Below are 25,481 nucleotides of genomic sequence, written 5' to 3'. Positions count from 1 at the left end.
ACCTTTTGTTTGTGTCCCGGTAGCAGCTAACTTTCCATTGTTGTCATGAACTTTGACAATTCCTTTCTGAAATTCTATTCGGTAACATGTGTTGTTTAGAAGTGCTACACTCAAAAAATTGTATTTCAAACCTTCAACCCAATAAACATCATTGCATCTTGCATTATCAAGATTTGTTATAGATCCTTTACCTCTTACCGGACATGGTGCATCATTACCAAATCTAACATAGCCTCCATCAGAATCTTCTAACATAACAAACTTGTGTTTATCTCCTGTCATATGATGTGAGCATCCACTATCTATAATCCAAGAATCATTAGTGTTTATGTGAGATATTAGGGCTTTTTCTTCATACCTTTCTTCATCTGAGCCATCCTTGATAGCCACATAAACTACTTCCTCTATATCAGTCTCATTTGATTTATCATCGTTAGATTCCTCATCAGCTATTAAGCATGTCTTTCTATCTCTTCTTATGAAGTCTCGGTGTCCTCTGTAATGATTATCTTTCTGTCTGTTATCTCGGTAATCTCTCTTTTCAGGAAAATCTTTGTCAGAACAGTTAGAAGCCATATGTCCTATCTTATCACAATTGAAACATTTCAAAGGTAGTTTTCCTTTATACTTACCTTTGCCTCTCGGTAACCTTTTGGCTAATAGTGCTTCAAACTCTTCTTGCTTTCTGATTTCTTCATACAGTTTGTGTACTTCTTCCATGTTCTTCTGAAATCTTTCACTTGCTCCACTATGATCTCCTTCAGAGTACTTATACTTTCTTTCATTGTAATCATTAGATTCATCAAGATGAAAAGAACTAAATGCAGATTCAACTTTATTTACCGAAGATCCACTGTTATCAAAATTACTTAACTCAAATGCATGTAGCTTACCAATAGTAGCATCCAAAGAAACTGGCATATTAGGTACAGACCTCAATTCATTGATTGCAGAGACTCGGATTGCATAAGCTGGTAGAAGGGTTCTCAACAACTTACTTGTTATATCTTTTTCTTCAATAGTTCCACCTACTCCTTTGATTTGATTGACAATCTCCTTTAGTCTTGTACTGTACTGAGTTATGTTCTCACCTTCATTCATCCTAATAGATTCAAGTTGTCCTCTCAGACTATCTACTTTTGCTCTTTGAACATGTTCATCTCCTCCATATACTGATATGAGCTTATCCCACATTGCCTTTGCATCATTGCGGCCTTCTACATCATTAAACTCTGAATCGGTCAATGTAGATGTTATTTCAATCATTGCTTGAATATGTTCTTGCTTTGCCTTTCTCTCTTCCATAGTCAATGGATAGGTGCTCGGTGTAACAAAATCATTCTCCAGATAGTATATAGCATATTCTCCAACTCTTGATAGATGTAGCTTCATCATTTTCTGCCATGTAGAGAAACTTGACTTGTTCAGCTTCGGTGCATCCCTCTTATACATCTTTGGATCTTTAACTCAAGTGCCTTTAAACTTTCCTTCCAGAGTCCAATGCTCTAATACCAATTGATAGTTCTGATACTTAATATAAGTATAGATCCAATAGCCAACAAGATGAGAGGGGGGGGGGTGTGAATCATACAAACTTATTCATCCATAAAAAACATCAGATTCAACCTCGGTAACATTTATATCAGTAATATAACCAAAATTGTTAAACATGCAAACTCAAAATCATATGAACAATATAAACCTCATAACACCAGATTTAACGTGGAAACCCAAATAGGGAAAAACCACTGTGAGATTTCGGACCCACTAAGAAATATACTCTTCTAGAGTATGCTTGGTTAAAAGCAAATCCTGTTAAAGATTACAAACACATTGCTAGATGTGACCCGGTTAAGGGATTTCCCTCAGATCTGTTAAGATCTTAACTTTGTTAGAAGTGACCTTGTTAAAGGATTTCAAACACTCAATCAGAATGTCACCTTGCTAGAGGGTTTACATATAAGACTGTTAAGTCCACTCGGTTAAGAGATTTTCTGTCACTTTCACAAAATAACAGTAATAAAAATCTATCTGCAACTTCACATCTAAAATGCTAAAGCAGATTCCTATTTGTTCAATACAATCTAGACATAGAACTAATCTTGTCTATCTACTAGGCTACTATACTCTGTTATTCTAACAGGTCTTCAAGCTTCTGTGCTCGGTAATCACTATGTAGCATCCCTGTGCATACACTTTCCTACATACATTGTTTATCAACAGTTTCCTATTTATAAACAATTAGGTACCCGCTTAATCTCCTTGATCACATTTCCCATGATCAATCATAGCCATCAGATCTTCAATCTTGTCCAGGTTCAATGCATCTTTCGATCTAAAAATGTTTTACCCCACCTTGGAACTTGCATAATAGTCTTGGAACTTGTGCTAGGTATTGTGGTTCAATCTAAGCTGTAGATCTTCATGCCGACTTTCCATTGCCTTAGATTTGTTAGCAAACTTCTTCCATGACTTACCAATCATTTAATCCACTCCAACTCATCAACTTCCTTCATTAAATACCACATGTAAACATTTAATGCATTCTGTTATAGCTCGGTTACAATTCGGTAACAACTCGGTGAATACTAAACTCCACTCGGTAGACATTCTGCCTTCATTAACCGATATCGATAACCTTAGGGTTTACCGACTAGGTTCCTTAGGGTTTACCGACTAGGTTCTTTGCTTGATAACATAGTATAGTATTAACCTTTACAATTTACAACATATGTATGATGTTAAAACAATCTAAAACATCATGATCTCATCATTGTCTCACTCGATAGTAATTGCCCATTGAATACCTTATTCATCATATTCTTTCCTGTGTCTTTTACTGACATCTTTATAATCTTCATATCATACTTCTCAAGATATGGCAACATCATACTGAATTAGAAAATCAATTTCTTGACATCAATGACAAAATAATAATATCAAGACAGTAAAACATCTTTAATCAGTTATATCCATAATCATCAACAACCTTCTCAATATCCTTAAGAAATGCCAACAATCTTTCATTGTCTATTATAATGCAATATTGCCAACAAATGAAATGTTGAAACTGTAAAATAGGAACAAATTGAAAGAAAATGCTTTTGGTTGATGCAAGATTGCAAATAACCAGGGATGCTCCTACATCAAAATCACAAGAGAAAAATTGTTAAATATTGATTTGGTGGACAAGTAATCAATCATCATATTTCATTGCACTAAAGAGTTGACATGATAATGATAAATACTAAGAGGGGGGGTGAATTAGTATGCCAAAAATCACTGTACTCAAACACTTAAACAGTCTAATGATAAACCGGTTAAACAGTTTAACAGACAAACTGGTTAACACACATGCAAACCAAAATGCAAATAAGACATTCACCCACAAAAGCAATACCACCATAACACAAGATATTTGACATGGAAACCCAAATGGGAAAAACCACGGTGAGATGGAACTCACAAGTAACTATCTGCAAAATAGGAACCAGACCGGTTAAGGTCTTACAATGTTCTTTACTAGAATAAGTCCTATTAGGAATCTCAATCTCTGTTGGGAGATAAGTCCGATTAAAGACTACCTTGCTAGAGGATTTTAGATTCACAAATTTGAACCACCTTGTTAGAGGATTTACAAAAGGCTTTTGGGCCTACCCGTTTAAGGGCTACAGACTTGTCGAAGATGTGAGTAATCAACAAGTGAGTGATCTAGCAAATAGCACAGGTTCCTTGGTTAGATACTTGATAGCTCGTTCCTAATGCATTCCAGCATTACTTCAGTCTTCTATACATTCATACTCTCTCTAACTCCTCAACCACCTTAAACCCTAGCAACAACATCAACAACACCAACAACAACCTAAAACCCTAGACATGATGTCCTTATAAAGGAATTTGATTTCATGTCGGTCCAATAGGATTACAGTACAATTTCCTAGGTTCAATGCATCTAGACATATCTAGTAACATGACACAGAAAGCACCGTCAAAGTGTCGGCATTGTCAAACAATCGGTGGATGGTAACTCATCACAAAATGCCGATTGGTAACTCATCACAGAGTATTACTGGTTCATACAAAATACCGGTTCAAGTAAAATGCCGATTTGCCGGTTTGACAAAATGAAGGTTGGGAAATATGTGTTCTGTCGCTTTGATCCTTCGTATCGCTTGAGATCCTCGAACCGCTTGGGGTCAACATACTGCTTCAAATCGGTAGTCACTTTCTGCAAAACACCAATAGTCTAAGGACTATAATGCATCATACCAATTGGAACAATTGTCGATTGAGCATAACTCATACATACAAAAATGATCTCAATGCAAGTGTGTGTCCATCAATGACAATCACAACATAATCATAAAAAATGCCTACAATCTCCCCCTTTGGCATTGATGGCAACACTTAGGAAATTTTGACATCTAAGTGTTTTACAACAAAAATATGCCATAATCAAAATTACTCCCCCTAAGCATATACACTATCGCTTTTGCAGAAAATACATTGTTAACAGAAATAACATGAAAGTATACATCAAAACATTCAAAATTTATACTTCTCCCCCTTTGCCAACAATGACAACAAAATATTACAGATTAACACCTGTGTCATTAGGATTAAAAGAATAAGAGTTTATGACAATAAGGAATAAAACTTGTCAAAAATAGATTTGAAGTCTTGCAAAAATTGTTTCATAGATAAGGACTAGGACTCAAGTAGGGAGGTTGCCACTTCTTTCTCTGTCTGGATCTGGGAGACCTGTTCTTCCATGGCATCTAGTGTTCTCATCTCCTGTGTTGCCGTTAAGGCATCCAGATTAAGATAGCACTTCTAAAGTATTTGTAGATGTGGGAGTAGAACCAGTTGTAGCTCCTGCAAATCTCGAGTCCGGTTGCTTATTTCCAACTCTAATTTGACAGACTGGATGTGAAACCGGTGAACGGTTTGTCCATAAGTTGTAAAGGAGTCGTATGGCAACTTGAAGGTACTCATATACAACTGCAAGTCAGTTTGAAGCTTTTGTTTTTGTGCAAGCACATTGTCACAGAACAAATGGGGTTGGCAAATCTTGCTGAGTAGAAGATTCCCCTCATCTAGAGCATTCCTTATATCCTTTTGTGCTTTTTGCAGTTCAGACCGGAGCTCATTAAGCTTCTTCACCAGGGCAATGTTGAGAGCCTTTTGATGCTCTTTCTTAGCATTTGCCTCTGCTACCTCTTCTAAGCTCTACACTTGATCATCTACTACTGTGCATTGGAGCTTCAATTGGGCCAATGATGAGTCGGTACTGGGGAGGTTTGTGTAACAAATTGATAAGAGTGTCCACCGCCGCTTGGATCACATCTTCCTCCTTCTTCCTCCTTAACACCTCAAGGCATTCTCGAGCAACCTTGATGCTCTGTAGTAGCTCCATTTCACTTGCGGACTAGAGGTCAATGGGACTGGTGAGGTCAGCCGATTTGGCTTGACTACTGGTTGCCTTAGGTGTCTCCATCTGCATGCTCTTTACCGCTTCAGCTTCCTTGTTCTCCTCTGCCTTCTTCTTCTCCGCTTCTTTTCTCTTTTCCTCTTCCTTATCCTCCTCTGCCTTCTTCTTTTCTGCTTCTTTCCTCTTCTCCTCTACCTTATCTTCCTCTTCCTTCTTCTTTTCTGCTTCCTTTTGCTTCTCCTCTTCCTTTCTCTTCTTCTCATGCTCTTCCTCTTTCTTCTTCCTTGCATCTTCTTGTTTCTTTTTCTCTTCTTCCTCTTCTTTTCTTTTCTTCTCTTCTTCTTTTCTCTTTTCTTCCTGTTTCCATTTCTCCTCATCTTCCTTTTTCTTCTTCTCCGCTTCATCCTTCTTCTTCTTCTCCTCTTCATCTTTCTTCTTCTTTCTCCTTTCATTCTTCTTCTCCTCTGCTTGCTTCTTTACTTCCTCCTTTTTGTCCTCTATTTCCTTTTGCTTTGCTTCCTTTTTTGCCTGCTTCTCCTGACCTGTAGCTTCTGATGGTGTACCCTGAGCAATATCTTCTCCATCCAAAGCATCGACATCAATAGTGTTGATAGGTTCAACAACTGGATTTCCTTCATCATCAAACACTTCATCCGGTTTAGTTATTGTCGGTTCTTGTCCAACCTTCATGTTGGCTTCAGCCACTTTATGCATCTTCACGGCTTCTAGAGAAAGGGTGTGTGTATTCTTGAGCACTTCTTTACCCTTCCCTTCTAGTAACAGGAGTCTTCTTCTTCTCATGAAGAAGAGGCCTTTGTATTTATTCATTACTTCAAATAGTTCTAAATTTGATACATCAGGAAAATGTTCAGCAAAAACTTTCTCTCTCATTTCTTGTTCCTGCTCTATGGTAATGCACCATTTATTGTCTACGGACTTATACAGAGAATCCGGTGTCTCAGATCTAATTACTGAAGGCGACCGGTCATTAACACATAAATACTGAATGATTTCTTTTTCTACTGCTTCCTTTTCATCATCATTAAAGTCATCAAAACAATCAATCAAATCATTTAGCACTTTTCTCCTAATATTTTTGATAGTTCTTTGACAATGTGTCAAAGGTTTGTACGAGGAGATGTCAATATTTATCGGTACCAATGATGTCGGTTCATTCTTTGTCTTTTTCTTTGCTTGACGTGTCTTCTTAGGTTTTTCCTCAAACACAGTTTCTTCTGAGTCTGGTGAGGAATTCCTTGTCTTCCTCTTTCTCTCAAACACTTTAGCAGGTGCCGCTTCCGGTTTCTTTTTAGCCGGTGACCACTTGGTCACTGTAGGACTGGCTGTAGTAGCCGGTGCTGATGCTGACAACATTGCTTTTGCCTTCTTCAGTGAAGGTTCTTTTCCTTTCTTTGTGGAGGGTTTCTCAACCGGTGTTATCCTTTCTAGGTAGGTGTCGGTTCTATTTTCCTTTGGATAAAGCAGTGAGGAAATAAGGGTAGAGGCATATCCTTCCAGCATATCATTCATTACCTCATAGCCCATAGGCTCCACTTCCTCCTGTCTGGGCTCAATAGCCTCCATTATGCATTGATCCACTTTAATGGTGAAACAGATATCATCTTCATATTTCTTTACAATATCACCTGATATTCTCATCCTCTAACTCATTTTGCATCTGAACTCATCAAAGTACTTGTTTAGAACTTCAGGGTAGCCGGTTCTGACTGCTTGAAGGCTTTCCTTGATTTGCTTGGTTACCGGTTGGTCAGCAAAACCCACTGGACATCACCTACTCCTGGAAAGTAGCCTTGGAAGCAAAAGAACAACCCAACCAGTAGTTGTCCAAACTTGAACCTCAATGCATTATACTGTTTGATCGATTTAAGATGCAACAAGAGTTGCCTTTGCATACCAGTGCAGAGGTCGAATGATGCATCTTCCTTGATCATCCGGTAAGCGGCATTTACCACTGCAACAAATACAAAGTTAATTCTGCTGGCTGAGAACATCCGGTATCCAATCACCATACATGCATATTTCACAAGGTCATCCTTGATGGAATTAACAGTCATTCCTTGTGAGTTGCTCACTGAACCGGTGAGCTTGGACATTTCCGTCTTGCTTACAGTCCTTAGGGCTGGCACTTCCCCTGTATTGTAGAAACCGATGACGACATGAATTGCTTACGGTGTAATATCACGTGTTCTTTCCAAGTACATCTTGTCACCATGAACTCTGCTCAGAATGATCCTAATGTGATCATCTGTGAAATCCTCTAGGAAATAAACAACATTGTGGAGCTTCTTCTTCTCCAAAATACTATACTCCGGTTTGATCTTTTTATCTTGTCCACAAAATAAACCTAGCTGCGAGTGAATTGCTAGAGACCCTAGGTCTTCGATTTTACAATCTATGTAATCTGAGATTCCCTCTTCTACTATCACACCAGTTGGAACTTGTGATAGGGCATTATATCTAGACTTGCGTTGAATAAAGCTTGTTGAATCTACAGATGTACTAGAGCTAGTATGGGATGCAGAAGCCATGATAGAAACTGAAAAACTCAAAAAATACCTTTCAAAAATCATGAATTTAGGGCTTTCAGATTCTTCTCCACCTCACACTCTGTCGGTTGCAGGATCATTGCTTTGCGTTCTTCACTTGACCATTTGCAGTTTGAATTTGAATCTCCTTCAAGGTTCCTTAAATTTCTTAGAATCGCAGCACAAATCGCTTTTCTTCGCTCTGCACTTGAAAACCTTCTTTGCTTCGAAAACTAATAGTGAGAAATGAATTGAAAAATTCCTTTTAAACATATTCCTCACCTACCGCAATTAATGCTCCACCATTAGGGCATAAACCCTAATTTGCCTTTTACCATTTCTGGTCTTCTGCCAAATGACAGGTATCACATACCAGTTAAGGTCTTTTACCGGTGTAAACCGGGGGTTTGAAACATTTTGCCGTTTGCTCCCCCTAAGACTTTTTGAAGCTTAGTTTGTCGATTCCATGATTTCCACACTAGGTGCAGAAATCGGTTCCTCTTATAACACCGCTGGTTTCTTCTTCTAGGTCTTGTTCATATCTGCTTGAACAGTGTCAACATCAATCTTTCCTTCCGGAGTGATCGGTATAATAGCAGATATGCTCTTTCTTGATCTATAGAATGTGGCAATGTGACCCGGTTTGTTGCAATGATAGCAGACCAATCCAAGTGCTCTCCAGGGTCCATTGTTCATGTTTCCATTCTTCCTTCTCCATGTAGCAGCAGTGTGACCATGACCATGACAAATCCAACAGTTTGCTTTCCATCCGGTTGTCGCTTAATAGCCACCGCTTCTTGGTTGATGATTGAAGGCATTAAACCGGTTGTGATTCCGGTTCACAAAAGGTTCAGGACCAGCTCCTTGGGTCCTCTGAGGATTTCTTCTAGTGTTATTCATAACAGACCTGCATTCAGATGCTCCATGCCCAAACTTGTTGCATGCATAACAGTTTCCATTGAATTTATAGGATCTAGGCTTATCATTTAGAAAATAAGGAAAATTATTGTATGTCCTTCTTTAAGACAGTTAAAGCAAATAGGTTTAAAATTTTGCTTACCTTTATCCTTTGATGCTGATTGATTCTTTGATGTTCTAGCATTTGTACTAGAGGTCTCACCTTCCTTATGACCGGAATAACCAAGTCCATTGGTATTCTTGGCTGGTTTAGCCGACTCAAGCTTTTTCTCTAGCTTAACAGTGCTCTTGTTGAACTTAGCAAGTATTTCCTTTGACTCAGAGAGTTCTTTGGAAATAGCAGCATTTGTTTCCATCAGGTTTTCATTCTCAGAGATGGCAATGTTCAGTTCTCCTTGCATGTCTTCCTTTTCCACTTGCTCGCATGGAGTTGAGCAGTTAGGGCACTAGTCTCTTGCTTCAGCTTGGAGTTTTCATGATCTTTGTCTTTGACCAGATCTTCAGCTTTCCTCCGGTTCTCAAGCTCTTGACACATTCGAATAGTTTGTCCTTCGAATTTTTTTCTCAGGTTGGAATTGGATTCATTCATCTTTTCTACTTCTTGAATCAGGGCTTCCATGTTTGCTTCATCAGAGGAACTATTTTCAGATAGATCCATCAGCTTTTCTGCATGTTCTCTCCTTTTTGCTTGAGATGCCTTGTATTTGACCATAAGATCATCATAGGATTGCTCAGACTGAGTGAGCCGATGAGTAAGTTCCCTCAATGTGTATTCCCCCATATCTCTTTCCAAGTGGTTAAACTTATAGAAAGGTAGTCTCTGATACCAATTGATGAATACTAAGAGGGGGGGTGAATTAGTATGCCAAAAATCACTGTACTCAAACACTTAAACAATCTAATGATAAACTAGTAAAACAATTTAACAGACAAACTGGTTAACACACATGCAAACCAAAATGCAAATAAGACATTCACCCACAGAAGCAATACCACCATAACACAAGATATTTGACGTGGAAACCTAAATGGGAAAAACCACAGTGAGATGGAACTCACAAGTAACTATCTGCAAAATAGGAACCAGATCGGTTAAGGTCTTACAATGTTCTTTACCAGAACTGATCCTGTTAGGAATCTCAATCTCTGTTAGGAGATAAGTCTGATTAAAGACTACCTTGCTAGAGGATTTTAGATTCACAGATGTGAACCACCTTGTTAGAGGATTTACAAAAGGCTTTTGGGCCTACCCGGTTAAGGGCTACAAACTTGTTGAAGATGTGAGTAATCAACAAGTGAGTGATCTAGCAAATAGCACAGATTGCTTGGTTAGATCCTTGATAGCTCATTCCTAATGCATTCCAGCATTACTTCAGTCTTCTATACATTCATACTCTCTCTAACTCCTCAACCACCTTAACCCTAGCAACAACATCAACAACACCAACAACAACCTAAACCCCTAGACATGATGTCCTTATAAAGGAATCTGATTTCATGTCGGTCCAATAGGATTACAATACAATTTCCTAGGTTCAATGCATCTAGACATATCTGGTAACACAACACAAAAAGCACCATTAAAGTGTTGGCACTGTCAAACAATTGGTGGATGGTAACTCATCACAAAATGTCAGTTGGTAACTCATCACAGAGTTTTACCGGTTCATACAAAATACCGGTTCAACTAAAATGCTGGTTTGCCGGTTTGACAAAATGAAGACTGGGAAATATGTGTTCTGCCACTTTGATCCTTCATACTGCTTGAGATCCTCGAACCGCTTGGGGTCAACATACCGCTTCAGATCTGTAGTCACTTTCTACAAAACACCAATAGTCTAAGGACTATAATGCATCATACTGGTTGGAACAATTGTCGGTTGAGCATAACTCATACATACAAAAATGATCTCAATGCAAGTGTGTGTCCATCAATGACAATCAAAACATAATCATAAAAAATGCCAACAGATAAAGTCATAAATCGTGCTTGATCACGAGCATTATAAAGTAACTCTAAAATGTAAAATTTGCTAGAAAAGGCTCATGGGATCTCATGGCACATGAGAAGTATGAAAAGGGTCACTTATAATCTTATTAAAAAATAGATAGGATTATACCTTATGAAAGAGTTCACTAGAAACACAAACCAAGTGTTATGAATTTAAATTCAAAATAAGAAAAATTTCATTAATAATTTTTTTTAAAAAGGGTCCCAGGTGGTTTTGGAGTTTGAAGCCAAACTTTGAAGGTTGGAGAATTGTGGACAGACAATTCCAGGGTCATCATAGAAGGCTAGAAAGTAGGATCTCTTACCCTCTTCATTCTTCAAGAGTTCCTCCTTCTCAAAACTTCAACAACAACTATATTCATCAGAGCAAGAACTATCCATTGGAGTGAGAAAGAAGAAACTTCAAGTCTCTTTCTGGAAGAACTTCTTCTTCTGAAATGAACCATATTTCTTTCCCAAACAACATCATGATTTTTGCTTATGGCATTCAAGGATCCTAGTTAACCCCCCTTTTCCAAAGAATGCATGGATATCTGAGCATTGGAAGGTTTTCAAGAACAAGAATGAGATTTTAAATTCTTCTCATGAACAAAGGAATGGGGATTATTCAAGATTGGGGAAACTCACAAGATTTTCTCCACCTGTTTGAAATGCTAGGTATCATCATAATTTTTCCTTCACTCAATTTCCTAACAATATTCCTCTGTTCAAGGAGAAAGCCTCACGTGTTCATAACAACTATGGTAGTAGATAAATTAAGGAGAGGAATCATTTCAGCAAGGCTCTTTGAAAAGGTAATCATTATGTGAATATTGAGGGAAAAATGAGGTGGCTACCTAAGTATCAAGATTTCACTAAGAAACAAGATGAAATAGGAAATTCCTAGGTGTTTCCTCCCTTGGATAAAGGGAAAGCTAAGGTTGGACAAGAAGAAGAGACTACATGCTCATAAATAGCTAACCAAACAGAAAGTGAAGGTTTGGTCAAAAGTATGGAACTAATGGCAAAGGATTGTGTGCACGATAAAGTGTTAAGCATCTCTTTTCTAGAGTCCCTTCTTTCTCCCGAAATTGTGGATTTTCGTCAACGAGCTAAAAAATTTAAGTTTTGGCAATTTTCAATAGAAAAGAAAATTTTATTTCAATGGGTATCAGAAATTTGAACTAGTGTTTCAGAGGTTTTTCTAATTGATAATGGAAATGGTTTTTTAATTTCCCTATTTGATTTCAATAAAAGTATAGACCTTGTTTTCAGAACTAAATCTTGGTTTTACAAAAGTTTTGGACTTCATATGCAAATGTGGTACCCCAATTTCAATCCAAACTCTACTATTATAAAATTTATACTAGTTTGGGTTCATCTTCAAAGTCTTCCCCTAGAATACAAATAAAATGAGATCATTGAGTTTATAGGAAATCTTGTGGGTATTTTTTTAAAGAATGATATAACCTTTTTGAAAATCCTAACTTGTCGATTAGAATTTGTTTGCTCATGGATACTTCTAGGAAACCCCCTTCCTCCTTGAAGATCAATTCAAAAAATGGAAGTTGGGTTCAACAGGTGTTCTTTGAAGAACCTTTTCTAGTATATCATAACTGTCATTTGTCTGATCACTTAACCTCATCTTCCCCAGATTCAGGAAGCTATTCTTGTCTGGAACCCTTTTCTTCAAATCCTAAGGATACATGTTATTCTTCTTTTTGTCCTTCAATTGAGGATAGGCCAATCATATTAGACCTATTCCTAGAGATATCCCTTCTTAGATCTTCAACTTAATTCATGAAGCTATTCCTCAAAATTCAAAACTATATGGGACGAGGGATTCTTTGACAGAGTTAGAGGAAAATTTCCAAAGTTGGTTTGAGGAAATTCAAGATAAGATTTAAGAAGAAATCGTAGATCAAGTGTTAGATGAAGATCAGATGTTAAGTAAAGACCTTGGAGTCTCAGATCGTATTCAACCTTGTTAGATAGAGGAAATTAAAGATTCAACATGTCCTTATGGGAATATGCTTCCTTCTCAAAGGAGAGGTTGGAATTATTTTATCCCATTATTTAAAATAAAAAGTGTTGAGATTGGGTATTCAATTTTGTTCTTATGTTCAGTCCCATCAAAATGGTGGGAATTCCTTTGGAGGGATCTAGTTTCAAGCTATGAGGAGAAGAGATCTAAAAAGCAAGTAGGTATTATTATCAAACACTCTTATACCCTTCCAAAATTGTTGGATACCTCTGTTTTCTTAGAGATGAATAAGTCCATGGAAAGATATGATTGCTTTCAAGACAAGACAATGCATCAATTTGGTTTGGATTTGATGAGATTTGGAAGAGACTTCTTTTTTCATTTTGGTCTTAATAATATTGGAGAGAAATCACTTAACAATTGGCGATCTTTCCAAAAAAAACAAAGATGTCTCTTATTTATTAAGGATAGAAATGGGTTTATCTTCCAAATATAGGATTAACATCGCATCAAAGAGCTCTTCCATTCTTGTCCAGAATGTCTTTCCTAAGAAAGTGAAATATTCTCAACACATCGTGAATGATACTCTAGAAGGTGGCTGTGAGATTTCAACTCTTATCAGGTCTAAACGAGGAAGACCAATGGGTAGTTTTAACAAATCAAGAGAAAATTCAAGAGGGAAAAATAATTCATTGTTTTCATCTGTCCAGAGTCTGAAATCAAATAGAAGAAGATCAATGAGATTTATGGGAAAAAAATACATTAAAGGTTCACCGTCATTACCTATGAGGAAACCATCCTTGTTACCTTCCTTAGATACTTGGGACAAGGGAGAACAAATTTTAGATCCTGCAAAAATTCCATATCAGCATAAGGGTATAACTTTAGAGGAAATTGGAGGCCCATCCTCTCTTTTGGATCCTTCCTTCCCTCGAGTCTTTGAATTTGAGGAATTATTGACTTCTTCCCCTTTAACAAGGGAATTGGTTGTAGTTTGTGATTTCATAGGCATTACTGAACCACTAATAGGAGGAAGTGAAGACTCTTGGATTGAAAAACAACAATTAATTAAGAAAATATTAACTCTTGAAGAAACTAGAGAGGATGAGACTGGATTACTAGAATATGATAATTTTCTTATGGGAGTTCCTTCAAAACAAATAGTTAAGGAGCCTCTAGGTCTTCTTGAGAATCCTTCAAGAAAACTTAAACCAGACTATGGACAATCTCCAAGAAGTAGGAGAGGTAGAAAATCTTCAGCGGATCTTAGGACTCTTGATGGAGAAGATAGGAGTCAACTAAAAATTACTTCCTTGTGGAGATTAGGGATGGGGAAGTCCCCCTCCACGGACTGATGAAGATTCTCTCATGGAATGTAAGGTGTTTGAATGCCCCAAATAAACAACGCCTAGTTAAATGTTGCATCAAAGCCTCTAAAGTAGAGGTAGTTCTGCTCCAAGAAACTAAATTGAACAGAGAGCAGATAATAGCTTTTACAAAAAAATCAAGCTACGGGGAAGTGAAATTTATCAAAGTTGTGGGTTTTGTTGGTGGTTTGGCCCTTTTGTGGAATCCAAGAAGTGTTTCATTTTCTCATTCTTCTTCAAACAGACATTGGATTGAAGGTTCTCTTAGTAGCTTTCAGGAAGAGATAAATATTACAATCTTCAATGTATATGGACCAATGTAAAATAATCAGAAGTTAGCTTTATAAAGGGATTTGGATAGGAATTTTCAAACTACCCCTTAGAATAATGTGGTGCTTGGAGGATATTTTAATGCTTTCCTTCATCTTTCAGAGAAATTTGGAGGTATCCAAAATGAATCTCAATCTCAAATTGATTTTCGGGATTGATCTGTAAGAAACAATTTAATGGATATAGCTTTAGAAAATGGAGTTTTTACCTAGAACAATAGAAGACTAGGCTTTAGTTATATCGTAGAGAAGTTGAATAGATTATTCTTTAAAGGGGGTCTCTCATTGACATCCTTTTCATTTAAATTACAAATATTGCCCATCTCTATTTCTGATCATTTTTTCAATTCAGTTAGAAATTTATGGAGACAAGAAACCCTTAAATTGTGCTTTTAAGTTTGAAAGAATGTGGATGAGGGATCAATATTTTCTTGAAATTATTAAAAAATGGTGGAAGGTTGCAAGCTTTGAAGGATTCAAATTATTCTGTTTCATTTCCAAACTAAAAATGATTAAATAAAATCTTCTAAAATGGAATAAAGATAAATTCCTAAATAGTTTTTAAGTCAAGTTAAGAGTTGAAAAAGAATTGGAACTTTTAAACAAAGAGGTAATTCAAAATGGTATGGATCAAAACATGTGCATTAAAGAGAAGGAGACCCTGTAAGAGTATGAAAAAATCCTAGCTAAAGAGAAAAACTTTTGGAGACATAAATCTAGGGATGTCTAGCTCTGTAAGGGAGATAGAAATTCTAAATTATTTCACAACAGTACTAAATAGAGAAGAGCAATTAACAAAATCTCGAGAATAAAAGATGAGAATGGAAATATGGTTGAAAATCCTATTGCTTCTAAAAAAAAAATAAGTATCTTATTTCTCAGATATCTTAAACAATTGGGATGGTTTAGATTTGGGACTCCATAATGAGCTTTTACTAAACGTCCCAAGTATCATTTCCAAAGAGGATAATAAAATTCTCAACAATAACTTATCAGTGCAAGAAGTAGAAACAACCATTAGTCAGCTTCATCCAGGCAAATCTCTAGGTCTAGATGGATTTTTGGCCCCTTTTTTTTCAAAAATGATGGTTTATCTTAGGGATTGAGCTGAGTGAGGCTTTAGAGGTAGCAAGGAATTTAGGAATAATTTTTAAGGAGATTAACAATACTTTCATTATCTTAATCCCAAAGAAAGAAAAGTCTCTTAAATTGGATTAATTTAGGCTCATTTCTCTTTGCAACACTATTTATAAGATTTTATCAAAATTCCTAGCTAATAGACTGAAGAAAGTTCTCCCATTTATAGTCTCTGAAGAACAAACAGGGTTTGTCTCAAGAAGATCTATCTTGGATTGTGTTATCATTTCTCAAGAAGCTATTCATTCAATTCAAAATAACAAGATTCTAAACATGCTTATTAAATTGGACATGAGGCATATGATAAATTTGACTGGGGGTTCTTATGTAAATGGATTTCCACAAGGTTTCTTTGATTCTTCCAAAGGCCTTCAACAAGGAGATCTTATCTCCCACTTCCTCTTCATCATCATGGTTGAATCTTTGGGTAGGGCTTTCTATAGATTCCAATAGGATGGTTTCCTCAGAGGTATTAAGATCACTACTTCAGTTGAGGTGATTACTCATCAACAATTTGCAAATGACACTATGTTATTCGGTCATGCTGCTGGAAGAGAAGCTATTAAATTCAAGAAGATTTTCAAAGTGTATGCTAAAGCTTCAAGACAAAAGGAAAACCAAGAAAAAATAGAAGTCTTCTTTTTTAATGTGAAGTCGGTAATAGAGAAACAAATTTTAGCTTTATTGAGTTTCAAGGAAGGGAAACTACCTTGTTTCTATCTAGGACTGCCCCTAGATAAGGGTTTTGTTGGCATTTTTAGATTGTTGGCATTTTGCATATAGATTGCATTAATGATATGTTGTCATTGATGTCAATTGAACCGATGAATGGTATTCATGATATTATTGATGATATTATTGATATTGCTTTTGTATTGTAACCGGTATTATAAAATTTGAGGAAGATGTTGTAAACCAGTATATGGTAGTTTGTAAGTTGAACCTATGTAAAGGGTTAAACATTTCTATGTTTTGTAACCGGTACACCCTACCAGTTGTTTGTGACAAACCCTAACCAATCAAAGTTTGTTGGTTTAAGATTTAATGTTGAGCGGTAATGATGGAGACACATGTGATCATTGTATGAGGATAAGTTCAAGTTATTTTGGCACATTTGTTGGCTTGGAAAGGAGCGAAGTGGATTGCATTAAATGCATAGGGCGTGATGAGTTACAAGTCCAATGAAGCGGTGATCATGGAGCGGTTAGAATTTTCTTGATTAATGTGAAGAGATTGTTATGATTTCTAATGGTCAAGATTGTACCAACTTGTTTGTAATCTCGATGATGAGAATTAGGTTTTTGTTATGTTACCGACCTATTTGATTTGTATTTAAGGTCGATGATATTGTTTTATTTGAATGTTGGCAAATTTGGCAAGATTGGTAGAAACCAGTTGAGTGTGAGGTTGCCTAACCAATGGATGGATCTGCAATTTGAGTGAAGGTAGATTGAAGCTTAAGAAGGCTCTGATCAAGCAGATGTAGTGCTACTCAGACAGATCAAGAAAAACTTGTTGATTTCTAACAATCACATCAGAAATTGAAATCCCCTAACAAGGTAAGCTCTAACAATCTTGGTTACTTTCTAAATCCTCTAACAAGGTGGTCCATTAGTTTGGATTCTTAAATCCTCTACCGAGGTTACTCCTAACAGGGTATTGTGCTTTTCATCAAGGCATATTTGTAAACCCCTTAATCGGGTGATTCCTAACAGAATCAGTTCTTAACATGACTTATTGTAAAAGCTTTAACGGGCTTGGCTCCTAACAAGATGAACTTCAGAATAGTTCAGATAGATATCCTCGTGAGTCTCATCTCACCATGGTTTTTACTTATTTGGGTTTTCCACGTATAAATATTTGTGTCAAATGGTGAATGCTTTTGTGGTTATGATCTTATTTGTTGATTTGATTAAGGCATGATAACTGGAAGCATGAGAGTTGAAAATGTTGATATTTGATTAAGCATTGTTGATGTTTACAAGATTGAAGTTGTTTACTGTTAAGTCGGTATAACAGACAAACCGATTGATATTGGTAATATTTGAGACATTATCTTGACAAATTTATTTGATTGATAAGTTTATTTTGATTTTGGGATTTTGTATGAGTTTTTCAGTATACTTATTCACCGCCCCCCCCTCTCAGTATTCTACCAGATACTTATTGTTTCATCATACCATCAATTTTGAGATCAACCAAAGTATGAGATCCAATGGAAGAAAGAATAGATTAAAAAATGGAATCTTGGAAAACAAAATGGATTTCATGGGCAAGAAGAGTTATAATGCTAAAATCAATCCTTTCAACTCTACCTATTTATCTGTCTCAGTCAGAGATAATTCAAAATTAGTGAAGAAAATGAGATCTTTCTATTGGCAATGTATGACTGAGAAAAAAAGAATGGCTTTGATTGCTTGGGATAAGATTTCTGAACCGAAATATTTGGGGGGAGTTGGATTGAGGAATCAATTATGGAAAAATAAATCTTTAGGAGCAAAATTAGTTTGGAAAATATATAAGGACTCCAACTGGAAGTGGGTTAGAATTCTCAAAGGAAAATATTTGGATAATATGAGTTTGGAAGGTATTTTCAGGATCCAAAATCCTCCAAAAGGTTCAAGAGTATGGAATTTTATTCCGAGTTGTAGGAATCTCATAACAAATAAGAACTCATGAAATATTAATGATGGCGGTAAAGCTCTCTTTTGGTTAGACTCTTGGGGTGGATACCCTGCCCTAGATAAATTGATGGGTCTTAATAATATTAAGACTATAACAGAAAGTAGATGGGGTATCTATGTAAAGCATTATATTGAATTGGTTAATGGGAATCACTCTTTGGGTTGGAAATGGAAAAAATTTGAGGACTTGCCAATTGATAGAGAAGAAATGAAGATTCTTATTGAAACTCTCCAACAAAGGTCCTTAGCGTTTGATGCAAGTCCAGACTCAATAATTTGCATTGGGGCCAATTCAAGTTGTTATAACTCAAACGATGGCTACAGATGTATAATAGAAAAATAAAACTTTGAGAGAACTAAAATACTTGTTTCTCTTTGTTGGGATAAAAGGTGTCTCCCTAAAGTGGGTTTTTTTGCTTGGGTTGCTTTATAGGGCATAATTTTGACAGCAGAATGGTTCAAAAAGTTAGGCTTTGTGGGTCCTTCAATCTGTGTTTTATGTGAACACGATGAAGAATCAATTAATCATATTTTGTTGTCTTGTCCCTTTGCATTTAAATGTTGGAAATGACTCCACCAAATTAGGTTGGATCTCAACTATTCCCAATGACATTTTGAGTTTATTCAAATGTTGGCCCAATCTTTTTTCCTCTAGTCTTTTTAACTCATTATGGATATCTTCTCCTTCAGTCTTAATTTGGGAGCTTTGGAAGGAAAGAAATAGAAGAATTTTCCAAGGGGAAAAATTGCCATGGGTGACCCTTATTAATAAATTTGAAGCAACCATTGTTGAAGTATTTAATAGAAAAATCTCTTCTCCTAAATCTAAATGGTATCATTTTTCTAGCTGGGATAGAAAAATGAAGAGCAATTGGTTTGGATTGACTACTCCTTTTATTGGGAAAGTGGGTGAGGAATCAATAAAAGAAAGAGCTTTGACTATTTGGACTCTTCCAAAAGAAGGCTAGTTTAAAATGAATTTCGATGGGCCCTCTCGAATAAATCTTGGAGATTCAGGTGCAAGATGTATAATCCACTCTTCAACTAGAGTGGTAGAAGCTAAATAGGTGAAAGTATTAGCAGATGGCATCAATAATTGCAGAAATCCAAGCAGCTATTGAAGGACTATCTATTTGCAGGGATCTTGGTTTTAAGAAAGTGGAAACCGAAGGAGACTCGGGCATCATAATTAATGCTTTAAGAACAAGTAGCACCCCAAATTGGAGAATCAAATCTTTTTTAAGCAAGGCCAGTGAGTTTTTTAAATTTTTTTTTCTTTTACCATAAATCGTGTTTTTAGAGAGGCCAATGGTATGGCGGATCAATTAGCTAATAGGGGGATAGATGGTTTTAATGAGAAAAACAACAAAATATTTGGATATCATGAGTTAAGAGACTCGGAAAATGAGTGACTTAGAATTTCCTTTTCCTCGAATTTTTGAATTCAAAATCAATGGATAGATTCAGTAGGAAAAGCTTCTTTCTTTGGTTGGTTAAGTGTCTCTTCTCAGGAATGCCTAATAAATTTTGGGAGAGAAATTACTTGGCTTGACCATCTCTCTTGATCTTTTCACTCCCTCTCTCTGTAGTATTTGGTGATTTGACATATCGCATTTAAGCCTCCAACAACTCGGTATTTTTTGTGTAAAGGAGTGTTGTTTTCAAACATTTTGGCTTGGATTTACAAACACGATCTCTCATCGTATTTGCCAAAGATTTTTGCTAAGTTGGTGGAGGAGGTGTATGACTAAGATTTTATCTTTAATGGTCCTTTAGCATTGGCTAAAGTTAGCATTGGGTGGTTGATCAATAAGTTAGCATCGGGACATTAGCGCCTCCGCTAAATCCGTTTCTAAAATGCATTTAATTGGATTGACCATTCATATCAACATGATATGACTCAAGAATTATGGAGGCTTTTTCCATATTAATGCTCACTTTGCTTTTGAAGAAAGAGACTAATATTAATAATCCTTTCTCCTTTATCAACAAGACTTTAAAGCTCGAGAATTAGTTTCTTGAGGTATTTTTCTTTTTGTGGGGTTCTAGAAGCGTTGTAGAGAATATGGATTCCCCTATCAGGCTCATTTCTTCCAAAAGACAGATGACATTCATGGGTGAAATCAAGGAGAAATGACTAGAGGTGTTAAATTTGTCACATTTTGTTATTATGAGGACAATTAAATGCATTTTAGGAGAAGAATTATTCAAAACCAACCACAAATACAAGGTGAATATGCAAATCTCGATTGTGTTTGTTGTCACCCTTCTCCATACTGTCCTTTCGAAAGAAAAAATTGAAGCATTATGTAGGAAGGTTTTCAAGTCCAATTTGTTGGTTGATTTAAGTATTGTCTTAATGAGGAATATTGATGAGAAACTTACAATTTTGTTGCCAAAGGATTATATGGTGACCATAAGAGGTGGGAAACCTCCTCCAAGATTTCCCATTTTATATATTGAGGTAGAGAACCCCTTCTGGGCAAGGAAATTCAGAATCAAAGCTAATGCTAATTTCCTCTAGTCATTCTTCATTTTTTCTAAAATTAATGATCAGAACTGGATAAAGAAATATTTTGATGGGGATGGTCTTTTGCAGTGCCCCTCCCTGTTTCATCTTTCCTTTTTGTGCATCGATAGACTATATTGGCATATCTTAGACTATTTTGTGATGCTATGATTGGGTGTTTATGGATTTAGTTATGATTTGGATGTTTCTTTATTGGTGATAGACATTATATTTGCACTTGACAATTATGATTTTATGAGGATGATGATTGACTCTTATTTGATGATCTATATGTACTCATTTCATATGCATGTTTAATATTTGTTTATGGTGATTTGATGATATTTTATGATATACTAACCCTATTTCATGATTATATTGGGTATGATGATAGTTCTTGATTGTTGTGACTATATTCTAAGTGTATTTGTGATAGAGACGATGTCATATCACTCATTGTGAGCATGATATGATGTTGTGATTTTCTTCACTTGTCTATTTATTTACGTTATATGTTACTGCATATGTTGTTGTATATGTATTGGTGGTGACAGGTTTGCAGGTACCAGACATCAACTCCATCTAGCTCCACAGGTTTCAGCGTGTCTTTATCCCAATGGCAAGTTGATCGGAGATGACATGAAAACCCACTTTATACTCTAGGTTTAAGTTGATCACCCTTGTTAGTTTAGTGTCTTGGTGCGACTTGTTGCCTAGCATCAAGTCGTTATTGAGCTATCCTGTGTTGGATTGTTTTGTTGTGTATGATTATTGATTGGTTTAATTATTAATTAATTAATTAAATTGACTTATAAAGTTTAATAATGTTAAATTAAATTAATGGATTTACATAGTTTATAATAAATAACTAAATAATAGCTGATATAAATATTTAATATTAACGTGTGATTGTTAATTAAATTATAAATTAATTAATTAGTTTATATAATTTATTAATATTAAATTAAATTAATGGATGGTATTAATATTTATATATAATTACCGATTTAATTATTGAAGCTTATTATTTATTAATGTTATATTGTGGATCATAATATTTGGCATTTATAATTATGCATGAAATATTATTTATTTACTATTATATTTTATACGTATGTGGGATATATTAAGGGCTTTGACTTTAAATTATTATTGGCTGGAGCATTTATACGTATCTATACATTTAATTCTTTGTTTATTATTTTATTTATTTATCCATTTATTTATTGTTGGGTTATTTATTACTTATTTAATTATTTATTGTTTTATTTATTGTATTATTTATTTATTTATTTATTATTTATTATCTATTTATTTATTTATTGGCTATTTATTTGTTATTACTTCTTTACTTACCCCTTGCTATGATTGGCCCTCTTGGGAGTTGTAATTGTGAAGATATTATTATTTAATTTCTTGTTTATTTATTTATATTATTTTGTGGTTTAACATTTATTGGGCATTTGATTTATTTGTTTTATATTAGCCATTCCTAGTTTATTTATTGGTTAATGGGATTATTTATTATTGTTTATTGTTTATTTATCCTGCCCATTTATTTATTTATCATTTATCTTACCTCCCATCTCCCATTGTTGGCTGTGAGTTTGGAGATTGTAATAATATTATTTTATATTATTATTGTTTTGATTTTCAAAATGGTTGGTAAGAAATATATTATTTTGGTTTAATTATTTATCTATTATTTAGATTATTTATCCCACCTACCCTATTTTATTATTGCTTGAGATATTTGGGTAAGTTAAATAATATTATTTTGTATTGTTCTACCTCAATATTTGGCATGGTTGGTATAAAATATTATATTTTGGATTATTTTTATTGGTTGGAGAAGTTGTATAGTTTTTTTTATCAATTTTTATTTATTGGGAGATTTGAGTTTGTTGTGTGTGTGGCTTGGCTAGAGATTTTTCTAAGAATTATTGATTTGACTTTTGGACCTTGGCTTGGATTTGCTTGAGGTTGTGATTTTTATGGTGGATTGAAGATTTGGCTTGTTGCTTCTGCAACAATTTTGCATTTCATAACTTCTATTTTCCAGGTTGGGGATTTTGAATCCTTCTTATGCAATTTGATTTCAAAAGATTGTATTCTTCGTGTCTATGAAAAATATATGGTTAATGTATTCACTGGGACTTGATTTTGGTTATTGAGAATTTTGGTATTTAGACTCTTGTGCTTGTGCATTATCGTGAATGAGTCTATCCATGTGATGTTGTATGCTTGATTTATTGATTTGAGATGATTGATTTCACTATTGGACTAAGAAAGATGAGAAATTCCTTTTTGTTATTCTTTGGGCTCATGTTGAATATTTTATATAATGAGATTCTTGATGTTTAAGGATTCTTGGTTGCCTTTGTAAAGCTGTGATATTGGCATATATGTTGTTCATGTTCTTGGAGATTATTATTTGATGTATAACCTTGGTTATCTGGGTTATGATGCATCTGAGAGCCCTTGGTTATGTTATATTATGTTGCGTATGTGTTGTACCCTAAGGTCTAGGTGTATGCTAGGGGGAGTGGGCTTCCAAGTGAGTGACTGGGGTCATGGGGAGTAGACAGCCAGGTTACCCGGGGTCTAGACCGCCAGAATATCTCATTGGGAGTTTACCTTGTAATCAAGTGATAATTTGATTAATTGATTCTAGGAAGGTTGGGTAATACTAATTCACCATAATAAGATAAGAAATGGTTTGTGGCCTCAACGCATATCCCTTGGGTGTTTATAGTGATCTGGGAATGGTGGAGAAGACCTTGGTGATCCAGGTAAGCTAATCTCCCTTACTCCTTCAAGGTGGAGATGGCTCTGCATGGGCATTATCGATGTCGGGAGAGGCTCCCAGGTTCCCATTATGGCGGCATGTGATGACACCCCTTCCCTACATGTAGGTCCTAAAATCTTGAGTCTTGATTTGATGTATTGCCTCTGGAGATTTTATGTTGGAATTTTTATGATTCTTAAGCATGTTTTTGGCCATGTGATGTGCAAAGAGTTATCCTTTGGTTGTTAGGTGTCAGCCTAGATCTAGAGTGTGAGTGGGATCTTGTGTCATCTCCTAGCACAGGGGGTAGTTCCTTATGGTTCCACATGGTCGGATGGTTTGATGCCTTCTTCTATTGAGATGTTCTTCTTGGATTCTAGTATGCATGGATTGGATTCTTGGATTCTTCTTAATGTGAATATTCTTGGAGTTGATTTCTATGTTCTTGATAAAAAGACTATGTATCAAGATGCTTTATACTTGTAAAAGAAATCATGTATTCTTATGCTATGTATTGTGAAAGAAAACATGTACCCTTATGTTATGTATCTTCTTATGATGTAATAGTTAGGTGAAGTTCATATGGTATGTTCATTGATGTATTAGTTATTCCTTTATGTAATGTTAGGTCATAATTCTATGTGAAAGAAAGAGATAGTATTTTGTACTTGCATTGTATTGATATTGTATGAAAGAATTGTATGTGTAAACTTATGGAGAAATTAAATTGGAAGGATAGTAGTTGTTGTTGGCATTATAACAAACAATAAGAGATTGTTGGCATTTCAATTAGGATATTGAGAAGGTTGTTGATAATTATGGATATAACTGATTAAGGATGTTTACTATCTTCACAATATTATTTTGTCATTGATGTCAAGAAATTGATTTTCTAATTTAGTAGGATGTTGCCATATCTTAAGAAGTATGTTTGTGATGAATAAGGGGAGGAATAAGTTATTCAATGGGCAACTATTACCAAGTTAGACAATGATGAGATCATGTTGTTTAGATTGTTTTGATATCCTACATATGCTATTGTTTGTAAGGTTAATACTATACTATGTTACTGAGCAAGGAACCTAGTCGGTAAAACCTAAGGAGCCTAGTCGGTAAACCCTAAGGTTATCGCTATCGGTTAATGAAGGCGTAATGTCTACCGAGTGAAGTTTAGTATTTACCGAGTTGCAACCGAGTAATAACAGAATGCATTGGATGTATACATGCGTTATTTAATGATGGAAGCTGATGAGCTAGTTATGATTAAATGATTGATACAACGTGTATGAAGTTTGTTAAGGATCTATGGCAATGGAAGATCGACAGGAAGATCTACAGCTCAGATTAAATCGCAATACCCTAGCACAAGTTCCAAGAAATATATGCAAGTTCCAAGGCGAGGTAAAACATTTTCCGATCGAAGGATACATTGAACCTGGTCAAGATTGAAGATCTGATGGCTATGATTGATCATGGGAAATGTAATCAAAGAGATTAAGCAGTTAGCAAATTGTTTATAAATAAGGAACTATTGATAAACAATGTGTGTGGGCAAGTGTAAGCACAGGGATGCTACATAATGATTACCGAGCACAGAAGCTTGAAGACCTGTTTGAATAACAGAGTAAGGAGCCCAACAGAGGGACAAAATAAGTCCTATGACTAGATTGTATTGAGCAAATAAAAATCTGCTTTAGCATTTTAGATGCAAAGTTGCAGACATACTCATTACTGTTGTTTATTTGTAAGTGATAGAAAATCTCTTAACCGAGTAGACTTAACAGTCTTATTTGTAAAT

Source organism: Cryptomeria japonica, chromosome 2 (assembly GCF_030272615.1).
Source record: "Cryptomeria japonica chromosome 2, Sugi_1.0, whole genome shotgun sequence".
Taxonomy (NCBI): Eukaryota; Viridiplantae; Streptophyta; class Pinopsida; order Cupressales; family Cupressaceae; genus Cryptomeria; species Cryptomeria japonica.
The sequence above is the reverse complement of the archived record's forward strand: the minus strand, read 5'-3'. Positions refer to the sequence as shown.